Raw genomic sequence first — 13,817 nt, forward strand, 5'->3', positions numbered from 1 at the left:
AGCTGCTGCCTGGAGCAACATGGGGGAACGTCCACTTGCCATACTCTCACTAACCCCCCTTGCACCAATATACACAGAGTCTTTAAACTATATTATTAAACATTATTATTTTTAAACTACCAAGGGATACCCTTCCGTTTGAATTTTGTGCCTTGTTGGATTGAGTGTATGTTTTTGTGACAGTGGAAGGAGGTTGGCTGCCGTGTGGTGGTCTGTCTGGTCTGTTTTTGGAAGGATGAGGGAAAAGCAGCTTCCTGTCCCTTGTAGGGGGGATGATTTCAGAAGCAGGGAGTGCAAGAGGGGGTTTAAGCCAGATGCGAGACCTAGTTTAAAGGTCACGGCGTAGCAAAGCTCTCCTTCCTGCAGTCCCACACACACGCTGTTATTTTCTGCATCTCAAGCATCTTTCTGTCAACAGAGCATCTCTGTCAGCCTGTGTTTTGGGGTCTCCCTCCCAGCTTCCTGAAGAGGCGAAGACAGAGTTAATGAGCCTGGTGTTGTTTTTGCAACTCAGGTTCATTAAAAAAACAAAACTGTGGCGACATTTCTGCAAAATATTATGTTGCTTTATGCACGTTTCGCACACTTTCAAAGTGGAAATGTCAAGTGAGTGGCACTAAAAGTGCATTTTGGCAACATTGAAACTGGAAACATTTTATTATGTTAATTGTTGTGTGTGGCTGGTAAAAGATTAATGTGTTTAAACCCTACTCTAATCCTAACCAATAGTGTTCACAAAAACTGAGCGCTCTCCATTGCAAGGGCAACCCTGAACCAGGTGAGCTACTGAGCATAAGTTTACTACATCAGAAAAGCCATAGAAATGGAGTGAGCGGATTATGTGATGCAAATGGCAATATGTATTATGATAAAAATGTTTTGAGGTCATAACATAGTATTGTGCAAGGAACTGTGTGAAAATAAGTCTTTATTAATAGATCATCTGACCCTGGCCTGTAATCAAAATTTGTGTGAAAAGAAATAAAAGTGTTTTACTGCCACTAATGTTCTTTACAGCTGGAAACTGCAGTGAATAGTATGTAAAGGCAAATTTTTCCAATGAGACAAGGTTGTGCTTTTGAAGTGGAAGGCAAGTGGGGGTTGGGGAGTATGAAGTTTTTATTTTGTTTATCTTTTTCTACTTTGTCAGAAATCACAATGTTAGTTGGTTGGGTTGAGGGAGTATTCATACTCAAATATGTACATCTCTTGCATGAGCGCATGCATGAGTCTTTTAATGTATAGCTCAGTGCAAATGAGTGAAGCAAGAAGTGAAAAAGAAAGGAAGGTGAGGACATTAAAGGAACCTAGAGAAGTGTACAAGATAGATGAAATGCACTTGTGCGGCCCCGTTTGCTTCTGTGCTCAATTACGAAGTGTTTAGAGCGAGGCTAATCTGCCTACACAGCTTGAGCGTGGCACTTAACAGACGACTCCTCGTTGAGGGTGTCCAAACAAATCAAAGGTGTAGGAACAAAACAAATAGGCAACGGAGTGGCAGAGCCCAATTTCACACCTCATTTGAAAAACAAATTGAATGAATCTTTCCAGATTCACTGTTGGATCAAGGAAGGATTGAGTCAAGTACTCCTTCCCTCCTCCTACAATAATCTTTAATCTAACTCGTTCCTGAATCTGTGCTAAACCACTTATCATGCAAACCAGGAGCAAGAGAACAAGAGAGAAAGAAAGAGCACCGAACACCATCAAATTTATGGTATTCTTCCTGTGAATTCAGGTCACAAAAATTTCCTGCATTTGTCCGTGAGGATCTCAGCACCATATATCACATGGACCTTTTATGAATTTATTTACCCAGCCAGCCAGCTCTCCGTGCACCCGCATTTCCTTTGCTTTTTTCTGCATCTCTCAGGAAGCGGCCATGTGATGGCCACATAAATCCTGGGTGCTTTTAGAGCATTTTTACTAATTAACATACCACTATTCATGAACACTTATACCATGATGCATTAAATAGAAAAATAAGGCAGCTAATTTACAAGCACTCATTTACAATTCAACTTCAAAACAGGCAAAACCAATCTCTCACAGTAAATTCAACCCAAGCAGGCCCATAATCAAACAGCAATCCTTCTTCATGCATGTTTAATGTGTCTTCTTAATACAGTTCATGACTTTGACCTGGATACTACAAAGAACAAACTCTGTATGATGCACTTGTTATATCATGTGTTGTGTGTAATTGTTTCGGATAAACTTTCTCCCATTCCTTATGTATGTATGTATGTATGTATGTATATACACACACACAAAAGTTTGAGTCGGTAAGATATTTTAAGTCTCATATGCTCAGAGACTGCATTTTTGAAAAATACAGTAAAAACAGTAATTTTGTGAAATATTATTACAGTTAAAAAAAAACTGTTTTCAATTTTATTATATTTTCAAATGTACTTTATTCCTGTGATGAAATTACCATTACTTCAGTCTTTAGTGTGACATGATCCATCAGAAATCATTCTAATATGCTGATTTGCTGCTCAAGAATAATGTCTAATTATTATCAGTGTTAAAAAGTTATGCAGCTTAATATTTTTGTTATACATTTTTTTTCATGATTCTTTGATGCACAGAAAGTTCAAATGAACAATAATTATTTTATAAAAGTATTTACTGTCATTGATCAATTCAATGCATCCTTGATGAATAAAATTATTTGGAGTAAGCCATATAGACAAATTTTAGGATTAGCCCATTGAATTGTCTTTGTACGGTAAAGATCTAAGTGATTTTTTTTTTTTCTTCAGTTGTTTTTCCACTGTCCACATAACAGCATACTGATTAGGAACAACATGAGGGTGAGTAAATGATAATAATTTTCTTTTTTGTGTGAACTGTCCCTTTAAGACCTTAAACACAACAATAAAAAGGTTGATCTTGCCATGTGAGTGCTGATTAGTTATCCGGCACCTTTATAACCCACAGGCAGATTGGTGATTCAAAGCTGCAAGTTTGTACCAAATGTGTGCACATTCGCCTTAATGGCTGTGCAGCTGCATATGGCATGCAGTGACAGCAAGACAGGTGTCTCTTTCTTTCTATGTAAACCTCCAGATATTCATTCAGGTTGCTCCAAAGACTCTCATCTGCTATTTCGAGTGTAATCTCGGTATTCATGCACATGCACGGCCCTGCGCTCGGCAAATAGTCATCTCCTCCCATACGCACGGACACGCGGACGGGTCACAGGAAGATGTGTGGATCGGGCAGAGCAGCAGCGCTGTAAACATTTCATTGTAATGGAATTTGTAATTTGATGATGTAGTAATGTAGAGGTCAGGGAACGCGAGCTTCAATAAAACAGCACACGCTGAGGCTCTCTCTCCGCCACATCCGTGAATGTTTATCCTCCACGTTTCAGTCCTCGTTGCTCTCATTATTGTAAAAATGACTATGCAGATGTAAATCTCACATCTAATTGTTTTTATCCTCAAACATTTCAGCCACCAACCTTAAACGATAAGACGTGGAATGTGGGTGATCAGTGACATCCAGTAATAACAGGGGCCGTTAAATATGGCCCTGGACCCAGAGCCACCTCTCTATCACAGTGTGAGACCATTAACAGCACGGAGCACAGCCCTAAATCAGCAGCAATCACAGCGCTGCTGGTCTGGACTCCTCATTACACACACACACATACACAGCCATTGTCTGACCATGCTGCGCCCCAGACACACTCATCTGTCATGTGGGAGGAAACACAGATAAGGAGATCTGAGAGGAGTGAATGTGAGCAGCAGACCTTATTAATACGCACAAGTGCGGGGTCGATAAAAGCCATGTCCACAGCTATCTGGGGCCCTTTAGGCTTAAGACGGGCTCCGTGAGCCAACCGTCATCAGTCAATTTAGTGTTATTCCACATTCTAATGATAGAAACCGCTCTGGCAGAGGAAACGCTGTGGTTTAGTGGTCTTCATGTGGAAGGAAGCAGCCATGTTGTGACAGGACCACCCTTTATCCCTCCTGTCCTATATCTCTCTCTCTTTCTCTCTCGGCATACACCTTTCAGAACACGCTTCTGACCTGTGACCTCTCTTCCTGGCTGGACTCAAATCGTAAACAGATGAGCTGTCTGCCAGGCTCTGCTCTGCTTAGTTTGTTCCATCTCTTTGGCATTTACGATGCTGAAGAGATGGCTGTCGGTCAATCAAAAGGCAAATCAGGGAGAAGTATTGTAAAATTATATTTATAATACTATTTTAAAGCTAAATTGCAAAAATAACAATTGTTTACAAGCAGGTTTCCCAGGAACACTTTCTCTGTCTGGTATTGGTTGGACAAACAGATAGCACCGCCTTTTCACAAGCTTTAATTATATATAATATGCGTAGATATATATATATATATGCAAAATATTTTTATTGAATTTGTTTTTTAAATATATTTATAATAATATTGTTATTATAACATTAATATAATCATATGAAATATATTTACCAACAATAATAATTGTTTTCAAACAGGTTTCCCAGAAGACCTCCACCTGCCATTGGTCGAACAAACAGATTTTTTGCTTTTTAATACAGAATTCCCAAGCTCTAAAGCTTAACTAGAAGAAAAAAAAACAATAATTTACTAAATATTCCCATGACTTTTTAATTAATTTCCATGGTTTTTCCAGGCCTGGAAATCAATATTGAGTCATTGAGTATTTAAATTGCTCAATCAATATGATTTCTCAATGAGATTCTTCAATTTTACTTTTGTTGATGAATTGGAATTGGTGTTAAGTCATTTCCAGTCTGTAGAGCAAAAAATCCAAAGAGTAAGTGAAGAGAAATTTTGATTTGGTAGCATTATCACTATCTGAGATTACATTGCGCCGCATTAACAGAAAAGAACGAGATAAACTAAGCTAAACTAGATTGCAGATATTAAGTTTCATTTCTCATGATGAAAGTCTATTGAAAGAGAGTGTCCATGCTACAGAGGTGAAGCTTTAATGCCTGGAAGAATTATTCCTGCTCAATTACAGATCAATATTGCCCAGTTCGTTCATATACTGATATTCAATAACTGTATTTGCCTTATAATTTCTGCATCTGTTTTATTTTCCCTCCAACCTCCTCTGTTCTAAAGGTACCAGCACTTAAGGCGCTGAGCAATTATGGAAATGGAGCTCAGCATCCCTCCATCGCTCCCACTCGGAATAGACGAGGCGGCAGCGGCTTGACGGCTAATCGATGAGCGCTCTCCTAAGAGCAGCATTGCGACCTCTGACCTCTGTAAGCCCGGCTTCTGACAGCTGACAAAAGGAGAGCTTTATTTGACTGAATTAGAAAATTGCATCATTCCATTTCGCCTCGTGGACAGACAAATAGAGAGAGGAAAAGACAAAAGACAGAAGCGGGAGGTACAGGGAATGATTGTCAGTTTAAAAACAAATACAAACATACAGTAGAAATCAGGCCATGAGAGACAGGAAGTTATGTAAGCGCTGGTGCTGGCGTTTGGATCACTGCCTTCCTCTAAACTCTATACATTAATTTAGCTGTTTTTATCTGTTTTCAGTGGCATCGTCTTGCTCTCAGTCACTTACTGTAAACATTCAATGTGTAATCTGCTCAGGAGATAAAACTCAACCTGTCAGAACAGAAGAATGAGGTAATTGGGTGGTATACGGCCAGCTGTTCGGCTTTTCACTGGAGTTAAACAACAAACAGCAATTTTGCCAGATTAGCCCTCCGTGGCTTCTAAAGCCAAGCCTTTATACCTTATCTTTAAAGCGATTCACCCCAAAATGAGCGTTCTGCCATCTACCCACTGCATACTTAGTCAATACTGATATTACTAGTTTGTTTCTCACACAAAGCTATTGTATGGCTGTAGAAGACTTAAATGTTTTCTCTTACAGCATATCAGTCACTTATATGGTACATCTTTGGTTTGCGATCACATTGTCACCATTGAAAAAAAATGTGGTATAGAAGCAATTTTCACTCAGAAATTGCCAATAAATTTCAAAAACATACACAAAGAAATGGCAAGCTACAGAATGAGGAAAACCTGAAATAGCATTTCCTTGTAACGTAGTAGCCTAATATTTGTTTTCAAAAAATCTTTATTACAGTGATTGCATGGAAAAGAGTTTTGTGCTCCATAGATGCGAGAAATCAGGGTTCGAGTGACACGAGGGTAAGTAGATGACAGAATTTTCATTTTTTGAGTGTATTATCCTTTTAATTTTGAAATGAATGTGTGAATAAAAAAAGAATACATACTTTTGTATTTCACATTTCGTTAAGTTGTACTGTATTTTGGATCAAATAATAAAAATGCAGCCTCTGAGCCCCGATGAGAATGAGAAACTTCTTTCAAAAACATAAAAAATCGTTCCAACCCAAATAGTTTAAATGCCCTGATTAAAGTCCTGAATGCTGAATCCTCTAATTGAGAAAACAATTAATGAATGCAAATGGTCTTTCCAGACAGTAGCGTGTTATAAGTGCAGATTGAAGTCTACAGGACGTGTTTGTTGTTTTTGGGTGCTGGTGCCGTGCTGTCAGGGCTCAGGGTAGAGGGGAGTGCTAAAAAACAACAATGCAGACCACAGTGGGAGGCTGTAGTCCACTTCTTGTGCAGATTGCACACTGGGAAGTATCAATTGCACAGACACGGCCATCCTAAACAAAACAACACTACCTATAATTCTTTAACATCTGTGACTGACAGCTGTGTCGTACAGTATAGTCTGTGTAAAAATAGCTTACCTCAAAATGACCTGAGTGTAAATCTGGCCATGATGTGTTTTCATATGAGGTGGAAGCATCCTAACTAGTACAGCATATTTTCTCTTCTTTCCATTGTGTTTCTCTTTCTCACTCACCCTTTCTCTTTGGTCTAAAATCTCTTGCACAGAATGCCCTAAATAGTTGACGCACTGCCTCTGGAGAACTGGGACATAATTCATTTGGGTCAGTGTGGCTCTCACAACCCCTTCACAAACATCTGAACAAAAGCAGATAGAAACACGGGCAGGCAGGGAGTCAGATTTAGGTGACTACTGCTGTTTTAAAACATGACTTACAGTGGCTTCCTAACTTTGCAACTGATTGCAAATGAATGTTTTTTTTTCCAAAACATTAATATATGTTATATATAATGCTAATGTATATGTTAATATATAGATACTTTTGTATCCAGGTTATTCCACTAAGGAAAATTCTGACTTTATCTCACAATTGTGACTTTATTCCTTATATTTAACTTCAATTCATGAAAATGATGCCTAGATTTTTGGAACAGACCAAAAATGTGTGCTTTTGAGCAGTACACACTCCTCTAAACTCTTCCACAGTGTATCCCTAAAAAGATTGGTGGACAGGAGGTCAGGTGAGCTCTGAGGGAAGGTGAGGAACCAGTTCTGAATTCACCCAGAGCTGAACTAACACGTCCATCTATTTTTCATCCTCTGACCCTTTTGTGATCCAGAATATCCTTCACAGCCCTCTCACTCTCTCTCTCTCTCTCATTTTCTCTCTCTTCATCCAGCACTCACAGAGCTGTAACCTGAGCCATCCATTTACCCTGCCAGGGGCCACAGCTCTCTCTCTCTCATTGTCTATTTGTAAGTGTACACGAACAGTGAATCATAACGTGCGCTTGTGTGTAGAAGTGGACCCTGAAATCCCTTCAGGAGGACGCAAGACTTGAAGGCAACCTGGGAAGCGTTCAAGCTATTAATATGGACAAGATTAGCATTTTTATTTCAACATGCACATTAATAATAAAGATTCGCATTACCTCTCCAGCACTACATCACTCACGAACCAAGAGCATGCACTACACTTACCAAAACGTTTAAGTCAGGACATGTTTGTAATTCAGACGATGCTAACACCCAGATCGGGGTGGCACAGACAGACACAGAGACAGGGAGGCTGAGGCGTGTCTTTCTGAGAGTGAGTGGTCCTCTTTCCTCAGCAAACACTGAAATCTGATTACGCATGGAGGATGAAACAGATGAGAAATGAGACGCCACCACCAGATCCTGCTAGACAGATCTGTGTGTGTGTGTGTTTGTGCACACTTTCTTTCCCAACCCCCAATTGTGACGCCAAAAATGTGATATTGTTCAGTCACACATATAAGAGCACGATTTGATTATTTTGAAAAGTCTCGAACTATCTAAGTGTCAGACTTTTACTTTTTCCAGCATATGTTAGGCTTCTCAAGTTGGCATGAAACAGAAGTTCTGATAGTCTTTTCTTTCCTTTTGTGACGTATGTCCACGTGAAACGGCTTTGGCTTCTCAAACAAGAAAAAAAAATTTAGGATGGGACTTGATTTTGCCTATCGGGAATTGATTGGATCGTTGTGGTTTGCCATTACTGCAATCTCATGTGGGTGACAGGTTGTCCCGCCCTCATGCCAAAAAGCACATCATTGGAGAGGAGAGGAGAGGAGAGGAGAGGAGAGGAGAGGAGAGGAGAGGAGAGGAGAGGAGAGGAGAGGAGAGGAGAGGAGAGGAGAGGAGAGGAGAGGAGAGGAGAGGAGAGGAGAGGAGAGGAGAGGAGAGGAGAGGAGAGGAGCCGCTGCAAGTGAAGGGAAGTTATTTTGATTCGGGATTACAAGGGTACATAATGTGCACAGATAAATTATGTATAATAAACACTGCAATATTCAGTTTAAAAAATTTGAATCGTCAGTTTTAATTTCATGTTGACTTTGACTAGCTTAACCAGCATGTCTCCAGTGAACCAGCTTCATTAAAAGCACCATGCTGGTTGACCAACAAATTTTGTACCATGGAAGTTTATGTTGGTCTAGACTGTTTTACTTTCAGCAAGACAGAAGAAATCTCTCAAATCATGAATTTATCTTGTGCACTCGTAGCTGTAATGGCTAAATCAGTGCAGATTATATTACGAATGCATTGGCACCATACTCTGCGTTGATTGTGTACGTGTGTTTCAGCACATAAAGAGAGTGAAAGAGCAAGAGTGTGTGTATAAAGAGAGCTGGTGTCCGCTACAAGATGAAAGCCCATTGACGTTTTAAAGCAGCTTCGACCTCTGCCTGCATCTGGCTGTCAATCACAGTTACCCACAGTCCCCTGAGGCTGTTTTGCCCAGCCCCAGGAAGAAAAAAAAATAAGACGGTGAAAGAGAGAGAGAAAGAAAGAAACATCAGGAACACAACAGGGAGGGAGCTCCAGGCCAGCCCAGTGAAGCCATCAACACCTTAAGGCTGCATAATCATCCACTACTCAGCAACTCTGCTGGCCTCCAACACACATTCACTGTGCACTACAGTTCCCACAATCCTCTGCCCTAAGGCCCAAATATACAGGTTGTCAATCAAATAGTTGAGAACTGATGGTGTGCTTTGAGATACGACAATCCAATAGCTGCATTTGTCATCCTTGCATTCATGTTTGTACAGGCCGGTGATCGAAACCCTGATGTACAGCATATTGACGGAGAAAGATAATGATTAGTGTTAGTGATAGACCTCTCAGACACCTCACTGACCTATACAGCTATTGCACCTCCTGTTTATTGCCTAAACCTTAAGTCTTTGTTAATGATTTTAAGACCTATATTTCCAAATAGTGAACAAATGGAAACAACAGATGTTTAAAGGGATAGTTCACCCAAAAATTAAAATTCTGTCATCATTTACTCACCTTTGTGTTATTTTAAATGTTTGACCTGTTTCTTTCTTCAATGGGATATAAAAGAGATGTTTAGCAGAATGTACTTGTTACTCTTTTCCATATAACGCAGTTTATAACATCACTAGTTTCCACAAAAAAAAGACATAAAAGTACTCTATTTTATAATAGTGTGTGAAAATAGTGTGCTATTTTCCAATTATGCATTATTCAGAAGACCAGACTGAAATCTTACTTAATCCAACACATTTACGTACATATATTTTAATATGGCGACTTAAAGGGATAGTTCGGCCAAAAATGATATTTAACCCATGATTTACATATGTCAATCTTTTTTCAGACGAACACATTTTCAGTTATTTTAGAAAATGTCTTAGAACTTTCAGTGGTTATAATGTGAAGCTATGGGGTCCACCTCCTTCAAGTCCCAAAATGTGCATGCATCCTTCAAAAAAGTAATCCATCCGGCTCCAGGGGGATAAACGAAGGCCTTCTGAGGGTAATCCGTGCGGTTTTGTCGTAAAAATATATTTAAAACTTTATAAATGAAAATATCTGGCTTCCGGCAACGTTCGACGCGCGTTCACGGCAGATGGATGCTGGCGTATGACGTAGGACGTAGTGTAGGAAGCGTCGTGACGTAGAACAAAGTATAGCTAAATCAAACGCTACGTCCTACGTCATACGCCATACGCCGGCATCCATCTGCCGTGAACGCGTGGAAGCCAGATATTTTCATTTATAAAGTTTTAAATATGTATATTTTTACGACAAAACCGCACGGATTACCCTCAGAAGGCCTTCATTTATCCCCCTGGAGCCGGATGGATTACTTTTGTGAAGGATGCATGCACATTTTGGGACTTGAAGGAGGTGGACCCCATAGCTTCATATTGTAACCACTGAAAGTTCTAAGACATTTTCTAAAATAACTGAAAATGTGTTCAACAACAGCTTTAGTTTCATGACCAATCAGCAGTGATGTCACTTGTTCAGCTATCAATTTTAGGTTTTAGTATGCTTGGAACGGAATGCATGAGTCATGTGGATCGTCATGATACTTTTATGATGTTTGAAATCATCACTTCCCAGAACAGAGGATGCCAAACCTCTTCCACGGAAGCAAGAAATCAGCTATCATGACGGTGAGTAAATGAAGACAGAACTCTCTTTCTTGGGTGAACTGTTCCTCATGGTACCCAATGTAGATTAAATTGTCAAGGCATGGCATGGAGCTCAGACAGATATTTTTATTAGGCAGAGCTGATGAGTTTAGCAATTAGAGGAGTAGACATAAGGCATAATGTAGTCAGTCTCAGACAGTACAAACAAGATTAATTTCCAGATGGGAGCAATGTGTGGCACACACAACACACATACAGCCAACACGCTCGGGTCCAACAGCGAAAAGCACGTTCAGTGGTAAAAACATATTTGAGCAGTGTCAGCCAATGAAAAGGCTCTGTATTCTGTGTGATACTAATGAAACATACACATACACAAACTAACACTGATCTGGAAAGACATACAGAGTCGTCCATTGAATGCATTTGCTGTGAGAGGTCTAAACATCTCACCCTCACTGTAGCAACGTGGGAGGTGTGCTTCCTTGAACATGGGATGAGGTCTTAAAAATTCATCCTATTTAAGTTCTTAATGTACTTATCTAGTCTTATTGTGACTGATTCATTTGTGCGTTATTACAAACTTGCCATTTCTGTAATCTTTAATCAAAATATCACTTTGAAATGACTTTCTTTTTAAGTTGACATTATTTAGGCTGTGCAGGCTATTAAATTCAGCATGAAATGAAAGTCCACCCTATACACGCATGTAATGTTCAATCAACAACCAATGAATAAAAAGTTCCCGTCCTACATTTTTCAGATGTTATTCAGATGTATGTCACAAAAGATCTGTCGATATTTCCGCTTAAACACGACTTTAAATAATGTGAGAGCCATCATTTATTTTTAGTAGCCAAATAGCTACTAAAGCATTACCATGCCAAACTCACATTTAGTAATTCTGATTTTTACCATCCAATTAATTCCTGATATATAAAATCAAATCTCGTCCTATTAGCATCACTTTGTGGAAGTAAAACGCATTGTGAATGTCAATTCACGTTCACTTAACAAAATAAATTCTGTTCTCTTTACCTGAATTGAATGAGAATGTATAGCAAAGCATTGACCTATGATGACATGATTGTGGCGATAAAAATAGAACAAAGAGAGAAAGAGAGAGACAGATGGATGACAGGGAAAATGACAGTGTGTGTGTGTTTAAAAGAAAGGTGATCTTCATGCGGAGTGAGGGAATAGGGCGGGAGCTAAGAGAAGGGGTATAAAGAGGCACATCTGTGCTTAACTTGCTCCAGGGCAAGTCTGTTCCCTCTGACACCTTCTAAACACACACACACGTTCACACTCTTCCAATGTTATAAGTTTCAGTAATTGGGCCACTTATTATTAGTAGTAAACAATGAGTGCTTAACAGTTACAAAATCTCTTTCTTTCTGTCTTTCATGCTGACTTTTAAGACTGACAATGCACATACTCATAGTTCATGTACAAATCGATGTATTGTGTTAAGTACAATATTTGTTTCTAAGAAAAAATAATGAAAATAGGGGAGCCCAGGCCTGCCGGTAAACTAAATTAGCATCTAATGCAAATGAGCGGGGTGCTTAATGGTGGAACAGGTGCAGGCAGGGCCCCTAAATGAGATAAATGAATAAAACATCCCTGGGCACGCCTGTGAAAGCTGACACAAAGTCAATGGCATGAATTATTCAGCAGCCAGCCGAGGCTGCGCGCTGCTGACCTCTCACCACAGGAAGTGCATCCCAAACACAACAAACCACAACAATGGACTTCAGACACGGGGGTTCCCTCTGTGCAGTACGCACGCAAATACACACACCCACTGAGCGGTACACAATGCTAAATATAGATCTATGAAATCTTGATTGGCCTGACCATATGGATGAGAGAAGCCAATAGAAAATGTGTTCACTGCAAAAAAAAATCATATTCTTCATCTGACTTTTTTTGTCTTTTTCTAGAAAAAGATACATTTTCAAAAAAAAAGTGAGTATACATCTTTTTAGAGCTTTTTCTTGCTTAACGCAATACTTTTGTTGCCAATCATAAGATAAATAAAATCCAAAATAAAATCAATAAATAAAGTTTTTTATTTTGTAATAATTTCTTAAAGGTATTTAGATACAGCTAAAATATATTTGATCACTTGTTCAAAATATGTGTGTGTTTGTGTGTGTGTGTGTGTGTGTGTGCTGACAGAAATAACAGGATTACTCTGATGTCCCTGCATGAGAGCATCCAGTGGAGAGAGGCAGAGAGGGGATGTTTTCCCAGCATGCCCTTTAGAGGGGAATCTGAGGTTGCTTAGAGCAGATTGAGAAAAACATCAGGTTTAACGTTAATAAGTTGTATGTGTGGACTTACGACAGAAAAAAGTTTGCAATTGGGAGAGTGCATCTGTTGCTGCAGAAGTAGACAGGAAGCCGCCCTGAAGCTGCGGTGACATCACCTTCCCCGGGAGGAGCACTTCCTGTCTGACATTCCTCAATCAACACACACACACACTCGTGAGGAAATGGCATACATCAACAATACCCTCCATATGAACACACACAAACACACGGTCTCATCCGCACACATGCTTCTTAAAACAACACCAGTCTAATCTGTGTCGCCACTAGTGTGTGAAAATGAGACGGTTTGGTTGCTTTTCTTGGAGTAAAATGAAGTTTTCCTCTCTGTCTTGCTCATAAACACTCTTTCTCATCAGTAAGTGTTGTCAGTAGCCTTGAGTGGGTCAGATCTGTGTCTAAAGCGTATGAAGTGGATCAGTGATCTGGCTGATCCGTGGGGCTCTTATCTGTGAGAGCAGAGGAGGAGACTCTGACTGCCAGGGTTTCTAGCACTAGCCTGAAGGGCCGATCAGTCTTCCCAGAGATCGCAAACTCATGCCCTGTTCGTGAACAACAGGCTGGACAAGCAGAGAGATAGAGCAGAGAGAATAGCTGTGTGTTTGTGTGTATGTGTGTATTTATGACTTATGCATTTGGGACAAAATTAACCAATGTATTAACCAATGTTGCCAATGTAATTTATGCAAAAATCCAGAAAATCACAAAAAAA

At 39.7% G+C, this 13,817-nt stretch overlaps 1 protein-coding gene across 2 annotated transcripts in view; it reads right to left on the reverse strand.

Annotated features, from left to right (window-relative positions):
• The window catches only part of ebf1a (EBF transcription factor 1a), a 125,082-nt gene that overhangs the window by 90,638 nt on the left and 20,627 nt on the right, over positions 1-13,817 (reverse strand). The gene's annotated exons all lie outside the window — the stretch shown is intronic.

Source organism: Rutilus rutilus (assembly GCF_951802725.1).
Source record: "Rutilus rutilus genome assembly, chromosome: 14".
Taxonomy (NCBI): Eukaryota; Metazoa; Chordata; class Actinopteri; order Cypriniformes; family Leuciscidae; genus Rutilus; species Rutilus rutilus.